Raw genomic sequence first — 17,595 nt, forward strand, 5'->3', positions numbered from 1 at the left:
CTGCTGTGAATTCTATTCTATTCCATTCTATTCTATTCTATTCTATTCTATTCTATTCTATTCTATTCTATTCTATCTGTTGGAAGGGTGCAAGTGGACTTGCTGGCCTGAAATGCAATGCAGTAAATGTGAACCCTGCTATTTTCTGTCATTACGGCCTTCAAGAGAGACATGATGTCAAGGTCAAGGGCGGCGCTGACTGTATAGAGTGAAGCATTGAAACCTTTACATACCACACATGAAGGTCTTTGCCTCTTTTGCCACACTCTATGGTTCAATAACTGCCTGCACACATTGGCTAGGTTCAAATGCAATCATTAACCCTCTCACACCCAGAATATTAGCTATAATCTGGCTGCGCAATGTAAACACCAATAACCCTTATTAGAAACTAGAACAAGCTCATATTATGGTTTTTAGGTTACTCCTTTTCTAACCTGAATACTTGGTTATGTATACACCTGTCAGGATATCCCCATCCAAAGGAACATTAATCTGTGCAATGCACATGTTCTGTTTGCAAGGAATCTTGGGTTGTGTCTGAAATCATTCACTCATTCCCTACTCACTACTCAGTATAAAGTGATTTTGATGTAGTGGTCCACTCAGTCAGCTTAATTTAAACAACATTTCGGACACTACTGACTCACTCACCAGCCGCTGACAGTGACGTCTGGCGTCGCTCATGGCTGGCTGGGGAGCTTATGCTGTGTTTGAGAATTACAAGGTTCAGTGAATGCATCACCAGTGGTGAACGGTTTAGCGGCTAACATCCGTGTTGCTTGTTTCTCTGCTCGAAGTTGTGAGACAGTGGAGATAAGTGTTATTCTCTGACAGTTTTTAATGTTGTTTCATGTTATCAGTAACCGCTAATCATGTAATCAGCCATTTCTTCTTTTTGAATCACATTGCATGATGGTAAATATTGCTTATATAGTGAGCATCGCTAATACACTTCTTTTCAAAATGCATTCTGGGATACTTTGAGTGGACTATATAGTGAATGACCATGCTCACTCAGATTTGGACAGCACAACAAAATGGAGTATTCACTATATAGTGAATAGGGAGTGATTTTGGACACAGCCTTGGTCTTTTGAGTACAGGAGGTCTGCTGTGCTGCAGCTGCTGTTGTTGCTGATGCAATGGATACAGGAAGATGAAACATAGATGATGCACATTGCGTCATTATGTTCTCCATGCATCGAGATGTTGTCCGTGTGTTGCCATTTTGATTGGGATACCACATAAGTAGGAATAACCCCATTTACTCACACATGTAAACAGGTTATTCTGAACGTTCCAGAAACCAGAATATTGACCCAAACCCGCTTATTGACTGCATGTATACATAGCCACTGAAGTTCACATCAAGCTTCAAAAAATGGGGATGACTTAAAAACATGATCACGTAAATCTCCAGACATGGAAACCAACAGGATTTGTGTTGTCACAGTCCTCATTCATACTTGTTGTGCAGAGTGTCTTTTTTTTCAAAGAGCAGGAGATGTTAATCTTCCCCGATGAACACTTCTATTTGCAGCTGAAATACACAAGATGCGTTTACAGTCCATCTGCAACATATCAGATAGGTTTCTATTCAAGTCAATGTGTCAACTCACACTGGATCTGTTGCAATATCTGCGTGGCTGGTCTGTCATGTCGCAGTAGAACAGGACTTAGTGACCGGGAACTACCTAAAAACACCCAGTGACTCTCAAAATGAAACAAACTGGTAGAAATCAGTTTGTATTTAGCTTGACTGCGATGACAAACTGACTTAATGAGCTGAGCCAGACCAGGAGTCAGCAGGTTTGAGGTTTTACAGCCCAACATGAAAGAAGAGAGGCTTATCAATGGAGTGGGAACAGCAGGAACTCCTTGGTCTGTGACTCCAGCTGTCTGTCAGTCAGCTCTACAGACTGAACACACAGCTGGTGTGAGTTGGACTGCAGACATATCTGGTGAATTTGAGGTGTTACTCATGACTGAACAGAATGAATGATTGGTTGTACACACTTGTAGCATGTCCAACACCAATAAAGTGGTTTGTTTTACAGCTGGGAACTTGGACAAGAAAAAGTCAATTACAACCTGAGAGGCAATAGCACCATTTAAATTGAACCTTCAGATAAAAAATCCACATAATCTACATGCCCCGATCCTTACGCTTCACATTTCCTCTTCACCAAACAGCCAGCTGCTAAATCATACAGAATTATTAATGTCATACCTGTAGAGTCATCGATCCATTGAAGTAGACGAGGTTTGTCTTCTCAAGATAAATAAACTGACGGCTCAGGCCTCAGGTGTAAGCCCAGTTCTCCTCTTTCTCCTGTTTGCTTGCACAGCAAAAATCTTCAGAGATGACCACGTTAGTGGGACAAATACAAAATAAAAGGTAAAACTTCATTAAAATTAGATAGAATTTATACAACTGCTTTGAACTGTGAACTTCGAGGTGCTCTAACCAACAGAAGGCCTGTCTCCTGGGCTTATAAAGAAACTGTTTGGTTCAAAGAAAAACTAACACAAACATGCTGTTTCTGAGGGAAAATCTATGTAACCCAATGGCAGAATATGAAATTAAACTAGAGTGTAACTGTCTATGTGTAAAATGAATTTTAAAAAAATGAAAACAAAAGAAGAAAAACAAGGATGATTTTGGTGGACTGCTTGCTGGGCCATTTGCAAATCCCTCACAAGTTTAAAGGTTTACAGGAACCCATGCTTGTGGCTTCAATCAGCAAAGATTTTTTGGTTATTTTTATTATTTTTGTCCCTAATTGAGAGGAAAACATGCACATTTTTGCAATTTTTGCTACATAACTTTTAAGCTAGTTTGGAATATGTTCATGGCTAAATTAAGTCACAAAATTAACTAACCACTGAGTTATGTGACTTTGTGTGAATGTGAATGCCAGGAGTGTATCTACAATTTTTTTTTCTTGGGGAGGGGTCAAGTAGGGGCACACACTTTAGAAGGGTGGCACATTAAAACTTTTTTTTAAGTTGAATTTTATCATTATTATTATTATTTTTATTTAATGCCTTGTGTAGCTCATAATAAAAAAGGTGGGCTTAGTAATGATAAATATAACAGTTTATTGGCCACACACATAATACACTGTAACAATTAACTGTAAATTTACAAGGAAATTTCAATGGTAAAATCCTGTTTAGTTTAAATACAGCACTGTCAAAAAATACCCTGTAGAATAAGAGTAAAATACTGGCAACCCTGCTGCCAGTATGTTACCTTTAGTAATTAACCGCCTAGTAATTTTTGTTGTGACAGCGTTCTGTCCCATGAGTGAGGAGGGAACACAGTGGATGTGAGATCCTGCTGACAATGATGTGGGGGGAACAGCTGTCTGTGCTTCACATGGCGTGGACCATGTACCTGATGAAAATATACTGAGTTTTGTTTTTTTTTTTTTTTTTTTCAGTTAACTTTGAAATACCACTACTGGGAGTAGTTTGATTGGATCACAGTCAGCCTGTGCCCTTCTTGCAACATCCCAGCATACAGTGTGGTCTTATTTCCACTCTGTTCCTCCACTTATGGTTGGAAAACACCATCACAACAAAAAATACTGTAGTTCACTACTGGGAAAACACTTACAGCAGGGTTGTCATTATTTTACTGTTATTCAACATGTATATAATGTAAACAGTTTTATACAGTAAAATAAAATACAGAACATGCACTGTAAAATAACTGGCCATGTCTGGTACTAGTATTTTACCGTCATTTTCCAGTCAATTTCTTTACAGTGTACAATTTATTTTAGGTAGCACCAACTCAATACACTGTACTTGACAGCCTAATTTCAATTTAACACAAATTTCATTTAATTAATCACCACACATTACAAACAACTGTTTATTCACCCTATTTTTATCCTTAACTCATTGGCTTCCAGCTGTTTTCAGAGCAGAGCTCCTAATACTGCCAGCTGTTTTTTGAGCATTTTGACCAATCTCTCAAAACCCACAGGATATTGTGTTCAATGACTGTGTTAACTCAGACACCAAATATAGAGTACACTGTTCTCTTTCATCTGGAAATTAATTTTTTATACCTTTTGTGTTCTTTAGTTATCAGCACAAGAACATAGGCTGGTTTTACCAAAAACACCTCAGAAAACAGCCTTTGATTTATTTTTTTAGCACTAATCTCCAAAGCTCCATCCTCTGATCCACTTCATGATCTCCATCCCCTTTTCTCACACTTAAAAAGAGAGCACCGCTGTCACCTATGGGGCTAATTTGTCAGTACACTACTTTACAAGCCTGATATTGATGGACAACTCTTCAAGACCCTTCCCTAGCCTAGACATCATTGGCATGGTTTTAATTAAACTGACGTCCAATGTCTTAGGACGTCAGTGACTGCCAGTGGGTGAATAGTCAAATTGATTGGTCTTTTAATAGCAAAGGTTCAGATTTTGATACTACAGGTGGGCAAACTGTTTGACAGCTCTGGTGGCAGTGGCCAGGCAGGGTGGCCAACCAGTAGGGATGCTACGGAGTTAAGTACTTTTTAGGTACCAACCAAATTCTATCGGTGGTACCAATACCAATTCATGTAAAATCAAAAGGTACCATGGTTGGATACCTAAAACCATCCTTGTGACTGTGAGTGAGTGGATGAGTAGGCGGTTTTCCATGCTGGACATGAACACAGCATTGCAAGATTATATTTTGAAGAATAAATATTTCACATGTGAAAACAGAGATTTTATTATAAAACAAACTAACAAATATTTACAACATAAAAACACACAAAAGGACTGACAATTGGTTCCATTGAGGACCGAGTGCCGGGCACAGGGCATTCGTACCTTAGTGTTTCAAATGTGAAAGGTACTCATCCCTATCAACCAGATTCCAGGGGTTGCCAGTGCCAACCACAACCCCTCCAGTAGACACGCCCCTGATGAAAGTCCCAAAATTGATCACTAGTTGGTGTGAATGAAAATGAGCAAAACCATAAATACACAAACACACACAAACACAACCTGATAGAGCCAGTATGAAACATGCAGCCGTGTGATTGGCAGAGTGGCAATAGAGGCGGGTCTTCTTCAGTCTAAAGGCATGAAAAGTGACTGCGCAATGAACCTGTGAGCAGGTTGAGAGAGCTGCTGAACGTGTTAATTTCTGACTGAAGGATAATATGTTTTGCCTCTGTCTGCCCACTGATTTGTGTTAAAAAACCGTAACGTGTAAAAATTGGAAATAGTTATTTAAAAATACAAAAAATTGCTCAATCAATCAAAAATGTGACGGACCACCTGCAGTACGTCCACGAACCCCCGGGGGCTGCGACCACCTGTTGAAGACCTCTGCTTTGAGGTACAAAACTATGGTATTTCAGGACATGAGAGACTTTTGGTTGGAAAGTAGTCTGGGATGCTCCACAACCCTGAAGGCCCGTTTACACAATGTTTCCTCCAAAAATGCTAAAACGCAGTAAAAAAAAACAAAACCAGCATTTTCACAGAAACACTGAGGGACTGAAAATTGTGTAGTAAGCATGTCAGGCCAGTAGTTGGTGCTATAACTGTCTTGTACAGAAGCTGCTTTTGATAGATCTCCCCTGAAGTAGAGTTGATCATCTGGTGTATTGGTGAATACTAAGAGCAGACAACAACAGATGCAGATTTTGTTAAAAGACAGTCAGCAGATTCAGCAGATTGAGCAGCACAAGCACAACATGGTAGTTCGCGATGATCGTAACAACAGTACTGATAGACTGTAGAATGTGCTTGTGCAGAGTGCACTGCAAAAAACTGAAATCTTATCAAGTGGTTTTTTTTTGTCTTTTTTTAAGTAGAAATTGTCTTATTATACTCGATATGAGCCACTTTCAACTTATCAATCCAGAAAAATGTCTTGTTTCATGTTATCAGAGTACAAAAATGAGGTTTGAATCGCTTGTAACCAGTAAAAAAAATCTGCCAATGGAACAAGAAAAAATTGCTTGAAAATTTCCTTGAGACTAGAACAATGTCTTAATACAAGTAACTTTTCTCTTGTTCCATTGGCGGATTTTTTTTACTGGTTACGAGCAATTCAGACCTCATTTTTGTCCTTAAATACCTTTAAACAAGAATTTTTTCTGGATTGGTCATGTGAATTCGGCTCATATTGAGTCTTAAAAAATAATTTTCTACTGAAAATAAGACAAAAACACTTGATAAGATTTCAGTTTTTGCAGTGTGGAGTGTGACATCAGTGTTTCCACTGAAAATACAGGCCTATTGCTTACACGGCAATGGCCTCGTGGCAGCGTTTCAGAAAAATTTCATTCTGGATGTCATTTTCAAAAGTTGGCGTTTAAGGTTGGTTAAAATGCAGTTGCCGTGTAAACATGAGGATGAAACGCCACGTTTAGAGAAATGGGAGGCAGGTTTTGTGTGTTGGTATAAAATTGTCCAGATAGGTCATGTAAATAAGAGTACACACACATACACACACACACAAGGGCTCAAACAGCTCAACTTTCTTGCCTGCATGATACAGCCATTCTGATATTCACTGGAGGGATTAAGAGATTACAGGTCTGTCTCTCTCTCGGCCCCCACGCTGGTGTGTAATGATGGTGTGTGGGTGGGGCTACACGTGGGGACAGTTATATGTACACACGTGCATGTGTGTATGCAGCACAGCAGTGTGTGTGGTGTAGAGGCTGTCGCGTCCTTTCAGTCCAAGGCTGTTTCGAATAGTCAGCTCTCATTTGTTGCTGCGCTGAGGCTGTAATATAACGTTATACTGGTGTGAAGATCTGTAACCTCACAGTAAATTGGAATGTCACCAGAAGCATTGATGAAGGAAGGTTATCAGCTGATAAATCAGGCCTTCTTTGACCATCCTTGACTGATAAATTCCCATCTTCTATTAACATCAGCTTCTTTTATGCCTCCAGTGTGAATTCATAAAGAGATGACCGCCACTACATTTCTAAACGTGGTTGGAGTTCAGAACTTGAAGCATCTATGACGACGGTGGATGTGTGCTGACGTGAGAGGAGAATAATGTCTTAGACGAATCTAAATCTGAAAGAGGAAGTATCACAAAAGCTCAAGGCCGAAAGGAGGGACAGAAAGCTCCTCAAAACTCTTTGTGCAAGCTGTGAAGATGAGTTTTTTCATTGGCTGAACATTTGAAAGTGAAAAAAAAAAAGATGATCTCACACAGCTGCTCTGCTGTAGTGAAAATCAAGCTTACAGCAGCCCCTGCTGTTACTTCTCAGGCATTGCAGAGCTGATCTCATCAGTGCTGGCTTAGAAGGACAACAGCATACAGACTGTCTGTTACAGACTTTGGTTATGACAATTAGCCACTATAATGTGGATAATATCTCACTAGATCATAATCAACCTTAATATAAATAATTTGTATAGTATAATCCAGTTTAATCAGTCCGATTTTGTGCTGAAAACACCCAAATGTGTAGTTTCTTTTTATGCTTTAGCAAAAACTATACTTCATTCATGCCAATAACCTCTTGGAATTAAATTATGAACACTAACTAAAGGTGGAAAATGGCAGATGATTGTTGATATGAGTCCTCTTATGATATTAATTTTCTTGTGTTATCTCACTGTCCTCTTGAGCTCCACTAATGAGTCATAAAATAGTGACTTAGTGGGTCAAACTGCTGTTCATTTTTGATTCAAGTGCAGATGAGTGGAGCTGACATAGTCCTTTGTTCAGACCCATCATCTGCCACTAATGCAGGAGATACTTTTTTTGGTGTACACATGCACACACAACATGCAGAATAGACATAAAATACAACCAACATGTCATTAAAGGGTACATATCATGCTTGTTTCTCCTTTTCACTTTGCCAGACTAGGTTGCCTGTAAAGCATTTCTGCCCTCAGTACAAGTCATTTAGTTCCTTCATTGCCCCACAATAGCGTTCTCAATATCCTCATTTTAGGCCATTCTGAAGATCCGTCACAGCCCTTTGCGCTCTAATTAGTCAGTTCTATCAGAGGGGCGGAGGGCGTAGAGCCAGGGGGCGGTTTTTGCAGCATGGCAGTATTTACCAAATCGCCACATTGAATGGAGCAGACCAAGCGAGTTTGCTGTTTGCCAAAACTTCACCGTAAGGCATTGATAGCACTAATAAAATGGCAGAGTGTAGGATACGTCCTTTTGTATTGGACCCCGAGTCAGACCAGGAAGAAAATCCACCTTGACACAGATCATCTCAGGACGCTTCAGTGTGGTGAGTCAAACCAGTACTATAACATGTATAGTTTATACGTTTATACTCGGCTCTTGGTAGGTGTATCCCTCGGTGGCGGTTGTGTGACTAACTGACATCACAGAGGAGGAGCTGCTTTATCAGATTACTCCAATAAAAAGAAAGGATCCTTGTGTCGTCACGAAGGTCGAAATCTAGCGGCCATCTGGCAATGACCTATTTTCAGAGGCATCAAATCTCGTTCTAGGATATCAGAAAAAATACAATATCTCATTTTTTGAAAATTCAGGGGGTGTAAGGTCTTGTTTTCAAATTTATTATATTATATGTCAGTATTAAATCAGAGATCAGCATGATATGTCCCCTTTAACTATACGTCAAAAGTCAGGATGAGGATGAACTGAAGGACTTATATCGATGTCTGGTATTCCAGAGGCTTCATCCTGTGTTTCTAAATTAACCGTACTGAAAGTGAAGTTTTTGCAAAGAAGACAAAGAAGTTTGATGGAGACAGTTTTGTCTCTTTATCTGAGACTAAAGTACTATCTGATAGTCACCAGCATCTTTTGGTTGACCACCCTGACTAAGTATTCCTCACCATCCTTCCTCTACTGCTAAAGGTATAGTCTGCAGGTTTTTCCTCAAAAATAAAATGTCAACTTTTACAGCAATAATCCTGCTCAGTCGTCTCCTATGGGCCTCTATACGCATGTCAGTGTCTGCCTCAACCCTCTCCTCTGCCTGCACTGCAAAAAACTGAAATCTTATCAAGTGTTTTTGTCTTTTTTTTAAATAAAAATTTTCTTATTATACTCCATATGAGCCACTTTCAACTTATCAATCCAGAAAAATGTCTTGTTTCAAGTTATCAGAGTACAAAAATGAGGTTTAAATCGCTTGTAACCAGTAAAAAAATCTGCCAGTGAACAAGAAAAAATTGCTTGAAAATTTCCTTGAGACTAGAACAATGTCTTAATACAAGTAACTTTTCTATTGTTCCATTGGCAGATTTTTTTAATGGTTATGAGCAATTCAGACCTCATTTTTGTCCTTAAATAACTTTTAACAAGACATTTTTCTGGATTGGTCATGTGAATTTGGCTCATGTTGAGTCTAAAAAGGAATTTTCTACTAAAAATAAGACAAAAACACTTGATAAGATTTCAGTTTTTGCAGTGTGTTGGTTGATGTTTTGATTGTGTTGGGATGTTTCTGGGTGGAGCGTAAACGTGGCCACCTCAGCAAATCACAGGGTGCCCAACGCGCAAATGACTTTGCATTTTGATGATAGCAAGTGGAAGAAGCTAATCAGAGCAGCTATGATAGTGGATGTAAGACAGAGAAAGAGAACCACAATCAAAGTCACACCAAACAGATAGAGCTTTTTCCTAAACAAGGGTGAAGGTTGTCTCGATTTTTACTCACTGTTGAGAACTACACTCACCGGCCACTTTATTAGGTAGACCTTGCTAGTACTGGGTTGGACCCCCTTTTACCTTCAGAACTGCCTTAATCCTTTGTGGCACAGATTCAACAAGGTACTGGAGACATTCCTCAGAGAGTTTGGTCCATATTGACATGATAGCATCACAGTTGCAGCAGATTTTTCGGCTGAACATCCATGATGTGAATCTCCTGTTCCACCACATCCCAAAGGTGCTCTATTGGATTGAGATCTGGGGACTGTGGAGGCCATTTGAGTACAGGGAACTCATTGTCATGTTGAAGAAAGCAGTCTGAGATGATTCCAGCTTTATGACATGGAGCGTTATCCTGCTGGAGGTATCAATCAGAAGATGGGTACACTGTGCTCATAAAGGGATGGACATGGTCAGCAACAATACTCAGGTAGGCTGTGAACTTTAAACCATGCTCAGTTGGTACTAAGGGGTCCAAAGTGATCCAAGTAAACATCCCCCACACCATTACACCAGCAGCAGCCTGAACCGTTGATACAAGGCAGGATGGATCCATGCTTTCATGTTGCTGATGCCAAATTCTGACCCTACCATCTGAATGTGGAGCAGAAACCCAGACTCATCAGACCAGACAACATTTTTCCAATCTTCTATTGTCCAGTTTTGGTGTTGCTGTGTGAATTGTAGCCTCAGTTTCCTGTTCTTAGCTGACAGGAAGGTCACCCGGTGTGGTCTTCTGCTGCTGTAGCCCATCTGCCTCAAGGTTGGAAGTGTTGTGCGTTCAGAGATGCTCTTCTGCAGACTGCAGTCGTAACCAGTGGTAATTTGAGTTACTGTTGTCTTTCTATCAGCTCTAACCAGTCTGTCCATTCTCCTCTGACCTCTGGCATCAACTGTGGACCAAAACATTTTGGTCCACAGAACTGTATTTTCTCTTTTTGGGACCGTTCTCTGTAACCCCTAGAGATGGTTGTGTGTGAAAATCCCAGTAGATCAGCAGTTTCTGAAATACTTTAACCAACCTGTCTGGCACCATGTTCAATGTTCCTTAACTCACCTTTCTTCCCCATTCTGATGCTCAGTTTGAACAGCAGCAGATCGTCTTGACCACGTCTACATGCCTAAATGCATTAAGTTGCTGCCATGGGATTGGCTGATTAGAAATTGCGTTATCAAGCAGTTGGACAGGTGTAGTCAATAAAATGGCCAGTGAGTGTATGTGAGCACCACAGCACAAGTTGGCTGTCTGCTAACCAGGTATGTGATTAGCTTGTGCTAACGTGTAAAGTCAGGTGCGTGATGCTACAGTTGGTTGCTAGGCTAGTAGGTGTGTTCACATTATTATGTTGGAGGCTGTGGGTGTTGCTGCTGCTGGCACTGAGCCAAAGAGGAGGAGCCCAGTTTGAATTTGCGTATACTAAGAAGTAACACAAACTCCAGCAGACCCTACCTTTAAGTAATGCACCTTCAAACAGCTTTAGGACACACTTATATTTGTTATATACTTAAGAATTTTTAATTAAGTAGTTATGATTTAATGCTTCAAAAATCATGACCCATACTTGCATATCTAGATTCCTTATCGAAGCCTCCTCAAGTTTTTTTTTTTTTTGTCTTTCATTCTCTCCTGCTAGTTTAATGGGGCACTCTATTGCCTATACCAAATTTAGGTCGGAGAACTTAAGAGAGACAGGGACTGAGAGGGGAACACATGCTGCACAGAAGTAGTGTCTATGGCTGTATTCAGACCAGAAAAGTCCTTTGGTCCACTTGTTTGGTCTGGACCAAAAGCGGACTTTATTTTTTTTCGCTTGGTGCGGTTCGTATTCAGATTGTACTTTTTACAAGTGGACTATATTCTGTAAACACATCCACGTGTGTGACGATCAGTGCTCTCATTGGACAGCACTGACAAAGGGCAGCACACAGAATACAGACCCGGAAATGGAGGTAAACATGTGTTTGTGCTCTTATTAGAGCTGCAAAATCATTTTCAGTTTCAAGAGCAGCTCCTTCAAAGCAGACTTAACAACACTGTTTACAATTTTGGAACAGCGAAGACGAAGGCGCGCAGCAAGGAGACGCTATGCTCTGCGTGTCCTGACCCACAACATGCTAGCAACAGCGTGGCTAAACAGAAGACAGAGAATCAGGTATGAACCAAAGACGGTTAGGTTACAGTGGCTTTATAGGCCCAAAAGGCACATGTATCTTGTAGTTAGTTTGGATGGACCATGGTTTGTATTCAGACCTGCACCGGAGAAGCACGAACCGCACCAGAGTTTGTTTGGAAGCAGACCGAGTCCACCTCAAAAAGTGGGTCTCGGTCCGGTTGTTTGGTCCGCACCAGGGTTCGTTTGTGTCTATTCACACCTGCATGAAAAGTCCGCACCAGCGTGGGAAACAAACCCTGGTCCGTTTAAAGTGGACCAAACAGTCCAGGTCTGAATAAGCCCTTAGAGTGAGCAAGGACTGGAGCCTTTGTATGTGGTGAGCTAGCCTTATTGGTGCCCGGTTCTTTTTTTTTTTTTTTTTTTTTGTCCAAGTCAAATATGTGTGGGAACAAGTAAAACTTCTGATATTTCAGTCACTGTCATCTATAATTTGTTTTCTTTGAACTCTTAAAGAGATTCTAGAAATGCACTGTTTTCATATTATGTTGTGTTATGACTATTCTCTGATCTGGACACAAAATACTGTGATCAAGCAAGCACTCTATAAAAGTAGATCTTAAAATTACGTTGTGATAAATAACCTTGAAGACGCAAAAAACACACTAAAAAATACAAAGCTGAATGGATGATATTTTGTTTTATTTTCAAGATTTTATTCCTGTAAGTTATCTGTTTTCCTGGTGATGAACCACACAGCTTCACACACATGTATCCAACTTCCTGCTCACCAGGGCTTCAGTTAATGAGAGAAAACTTCCTCAACTCACCAAGTTTCCTCCTCTGAAGACAGTTCATGGGATTTAGATGTCTCCTTTTTACCACAGCCCCTCCTGTCACCTGTGTCACCTCTTTTCTTTTAACTACCTGTCCCTTCACCTGTCTCCTTCATGTCCCACCTCCTCTTTTGCTCTCTTTCTATCCCTTCTTAAAAACTGCTGTTCCCCCTCAACCCTCTGTCTCCCTCTGGCTCTGTCCCTCCTCCCTGATGTCTGTCCCACACGGAGGGCTGCTCCAATTAAAGCCTGTCATGTCTTCTCTCTGTTGGAGCTGGCGTAAGTGGTGCTGACAATTTGTATTACAGAGGCACTATCCCATGCACGATGAGCTGGGTGATGGGGCCTACCTAAGCTGAGAGGCTGAGGGTGCAGAGGCCGCAGACCTCCAGCACTTCAAAGCTGCAGGGCTTCGGTATCCAATTAAACGAAGTGTGCTGACTGAACAGAACCTACAGCAGTGTATGCATGTGTAACCATAGCTGCTGATCCATGCACACACAGAGCAAAGTGTGAAGCATGTGGAAGTTTTCCCATCTTGAACTGCAGCTTCCTTCTCCACAGCCTCCCCGTGTACTGCTCTATGCCTTCCAGTAGGCTATAATTGGATCAAGCAGAACAGATCACCTCTCATTACCTGAGCTGACAGGGCCTGTCTCAGCTGCTTTGTGTGAGAACAAACAGCAAGACAAAAGAGAACATGGGAGGGAGCGCTCTCTCTCTGTCTGTGTCTGGTTTACTTTGAGCCCTTGTGTGAACCATGTTGAAAAGATGCAAAAACAAAACGTTGATTTCAGCTTATTTAAAGTTCTGCTAACTTACTGCCCACACTTACAGAGAAAAGGTGTAAAACTGTTTACAGGCTTCTTCTTAGGCTCTTGTAGCTCTGTTGGTCCATCTCTGTTCACTGAAGGATCTGGGGTTAAAGTTTTGGACAAAAAATGCATTAAAGTGGTATGCTGTTGGTAAACAGCTATAGAACATGCTTCAACCACCTCTGGCATGCAACTTTTTTTTTAGGATTTTTTTTGTTCATTTTTTTTTAAGTCCTTCATTTTAGTCTTTGTTTATAAGTTGGGTTGGAAAACAGTTGAGATGTCAGATCCGCTGAAGAAATCTTAAAAACTGAGTCAAATGTGATATTCATTTTTGGGAAAATATGGTTCCTGGTAAAGTCTGCAGACATCGACATCATCATCATTCAACTTTTGCAAAATGGCCATTGTATTAAAAATTTGGAAATATCAAAGAATTGGAAATAACATAGAACTGGCAACCTAAATATCAAAATTGGGAGAAAATCATATCATCCCAGCCCTACTCGCTAGGCAACGCTCAGATAGCTGCCTTTTTGCAGCAGCTTTCTCTTCGTAGTTGTTTTTTTAATCTTTTTTTTTTTTTTTTTTTTTTTTGGTTTTCGTTGTATCTTCGTTGTATTTTTTTTTTTTTTTTTTTTTTTTTTTTTTGGTTTTCGTTGTATCTGGAGCTCTACTTTTTCATGTCTCATTTGTTGGTCATTGACACCAAACTGGTTGTGTTTGCAGAGGTGTTTTTCCTGTATTTTTGCTGCTGTGTGTCCAGTGATCCTACATGTAACCATGGTTGCATTGTTTGCACACAGGATTTCAGCTGTTAGCAGCCTGTAGCATGTCAATGCTAACCAGTGCTGGGGCTGGTGTTTTCTGCAAGCCAAAGAGAAAGAGGTGAGGACAATGTGCTGGTCAGTGGTGAGAGCTAAGAGGAGACAACCCCGGCTTGTCCTACCATTCACGGTTATGGGGAATGTAGGAAATATCTATCAATAAGATAGACAAGCTAGCCGTGCTAACCCAGCGCCAGAGGGAATACCACAGGGCATAGTAGCGCCATGCTATTCACAGATATGGCTAACAGAGCTAACACCAGACAGGAACACCTCATTGGAAGGATCTCACCTGCTGTGAGTGGACAGGATACAGGAGAGACTGAAAAGACTGCTGAAGAAGTCCAGCTCAGTCCTGGATTCTGTGGAGGTGGAAGCTGAGGCTCAGGCCTGGTTCCCTGTGTGTGTTGATGTCTCATGAATTTTAGAATAAAAAAAACTATGCACTTGACCTGAGTTTCAGGGCACAGCCGTTAACTCTTGTTTAAGCTTAAGGTAGTGTGCTGACACAGAAACACAAATGGAAGATAAATTCAAAAACTTTAACGATAGCCACTCCTATTTAAAGACTACAGGCTCACAGATCTATGTTTGAATAAAGAGCAGAAATAAAGAATACAAGTGTTAAGAATACAGAGATAAGAAAGGTAATTAAGGTTGAGAGGGAACTTCAAATGAAAGCACAGCACAAAGGTACAACCCACTGTAACATATGGGAGCAGTAGCGTTACCTGCAGCAGCATTCTCTGTGACTGTTTGTCTGATGAACACCCTTTGTGCCATTTCTCACATATTGCTCGTTTATTTGTTTATTGTGGAGTTTCGATCCAATCTGCACAGGTGGTTGCTGAGACTCCATGAGCAAGGGCTTATTGTAAAGGTCAGCAGATCTGCATAATTTCTCATTACTGGTAATGAGAGAAGTGATTGGATTCAGACAGATTGGCAGGAAAATGATAAAATCTTTTTTTTCACTTCTTGTGAAGCTAAATAGACGAACACAGCAAGGTGTGTGTGTGTGTGTGTGTGTGTGTGTGTGTGTGTGTGTGTGTGTGTGTGTGTGTGTGTGTGTGTGTGTGTGTGAGTGTGTGTGTTCAGTATGAGAATGCATGCTGTCACACAAATGTGCGTGATAATCACGACCCAAACCTGAGGACCCTATTGAAATGCAGCATTGGCTGCTGAGGCCATTTTCCTCTGAATATTTGTCAGTCAGTGATTGCTTTTTTTCAGGCAAAAAAATGATTGCTTATTGTTGTCAATAATGGACATGTACCACCTGGCCCAATAGTTCCCCTAGTGAGCTCTGTGGGCCCAGCAGTTTTATCTAGAAAGGTAACTTTTTGTTCACATATTCAGCTCCCCACAACTTGAAAGAAACTTGAAAGGAAGTGGGATGTTTTCAAAACTGTGGTGAAAATCTACCTTTTTTTGGCCATTTGCAGGTGGTGTTGAGAACAAACTTATGACAGAGGATTAGGGCCACATTAAAGAAAAATAATAATTTTCAAGATTAATCTCATAAATTTATGAGAAGAAACTTGTAAATCTACCAGAATAAAGTCATATATTTACAAGAGTAGTTATTCTAGTTTATCGCTACACTCAAAAAATCAACATAGGTGTTTGTTCAACCCACATATGTAAAACATGTAGCTTCAACTAGATTTGTTTTTATGTTAAGTGGTTAAACATGATTAAATCATGTTGTTTTACCATGATGTGCAAAGTGGGGTGCAACTTGACGGGCGCTGACCAGCTGTCTGTGCTTGATTGGTGAAGTCCTGTGGTCTGTGCTCAACGGGCGCTGACCAGCTGTGTGTCCTAGTTGGGTGTTGACCAGCTGACTGTGTTTGTTGGGTGCGGACTGGCTCCTTGTGCTGTACTGCCATGGACCTGTGGTCTGTGCTCCACTGGCGTGGACCAGTGGTCTGTGCTTCATATGAGAAAAACATACAAGGAGTAGCTGTGACCAAAGAGCAATTTCCCCTCTGATTGATAAAGTACTTCTGATTCTGACATGGCCCAGCCCATGTACCCAATGATTTTTACATTTTGTTTTATGTTATTAAAATGTGTTGATCGGCCAATTTTAAACTGTTTTAAGATTACACAGCTGGTCCATGCAGTGGTGCTAAGACAGCCTATGTTGCTTTTGTCCAAGGCAATGTACAACACGGCTCAATGCACAACAACGACTTATAAAAATAACTCCTTGTTGTATAATTAGGTAAAATCTTCTGCACTGGCTCCCCCTCCATCTGCTCACCTGTTCCTCATCCATGCAATCAGCACCAGCATTTAAGCTCTGCTCACAGTCTGTCCAGTGCCAGAGTATTCCAGCTTTTGAAGTGGTATGTGGTCCACTCTCTACAGAGTTTTTTGAGCTTCTGTAGAATTGAATTGCAATTACCTGGGGCCTGTACTACGAAGCTTTATGACGTCATCCAGGATAACTCTGTGACAACTCGCTGAACTTCACAGAATCTCCGTCATTCAGATCTGCTGTACTACGAGGCTTGTTATCAACTCGATAAGTGAATCCGGCTGGGATCTGTGCGCGCACACACAAAATGGGTGTGGTTAGTGGCCCCGGAGCATTTTCCACAATGGAGAAGAGAGCAGCCTACTTAACGGCAGAGGAGCAGCAAATAATCCTGCAAAAATACGAGGAGTACAGCAGTATTATCCAGGCCAGGAGCAACACGACTGCGGCCGCGAGAAGCCGGAGGGATTGCTGCAAAAAATCGTCGACTCTGTGAATGCGTAAATTTCCAAAATTCTGATATTAATAGACCTATCTCATCATGTGACGACACGGGCAGTTAGGTCCTTATTCATTCATGTTGTCAGTCAGTGTGTGTGTGTGATCAGCATCTTATCCGACCTCATAATTAGAAAGAGTCCACTTTACTACAAATCCCAAGGAAAATGCTCAGTATAAGCAATTTGTATTGTAGATGCAATAGCAGTGGGGAAAAAAGGACGTGGGACCAAATAAAAAATAAATTTAAAAACATCCTTCAAAGTGGTCAGAATGAAAGATTCCATTTGCACACATTTCTACTTTTCCCTGATGATGTCTCAGTTATGATGATCAGTGAGATATTGTTTGTTCACAGCCCATAAGAAAAAATGTTGGGCCAAAAAGACAGGGGGTGGTCCCGCGCCGGAGGACTTCACTCCAGGTGAGCAAATTGGTAACTGTGCGGTCTTTTATGCCCACCCAAGAGAACCGATTGGTCAGCGGGCGCTTTGTCACACCCCGTGAGCTCTTATCCTCGAACTTAACCTGCTCTGGACCAGGTTTGGCGTTCAGCATCAGTTACCAGGGCAACGTGTCTGGATAAAGAGAGATCCA

The sequence above is a fragment of the Halichoeres trimaculatus genome, unplaced genomic scaffold, assembly GCF_033239565.1.
Source record: "Halichoeres trimaculatus isolate MK-OKI-2021-1 unplaced genomic scaffold, fHalTri1.1 fHalTri1_scaffold_20, whole genome shotgun sequence".
Lineage (NCBI taxonomy): Eukaryota > Metazoa > Chordata > Actinopteri > Labriformes > Labridae > Halichoeres > Halichoeres trimaculatus.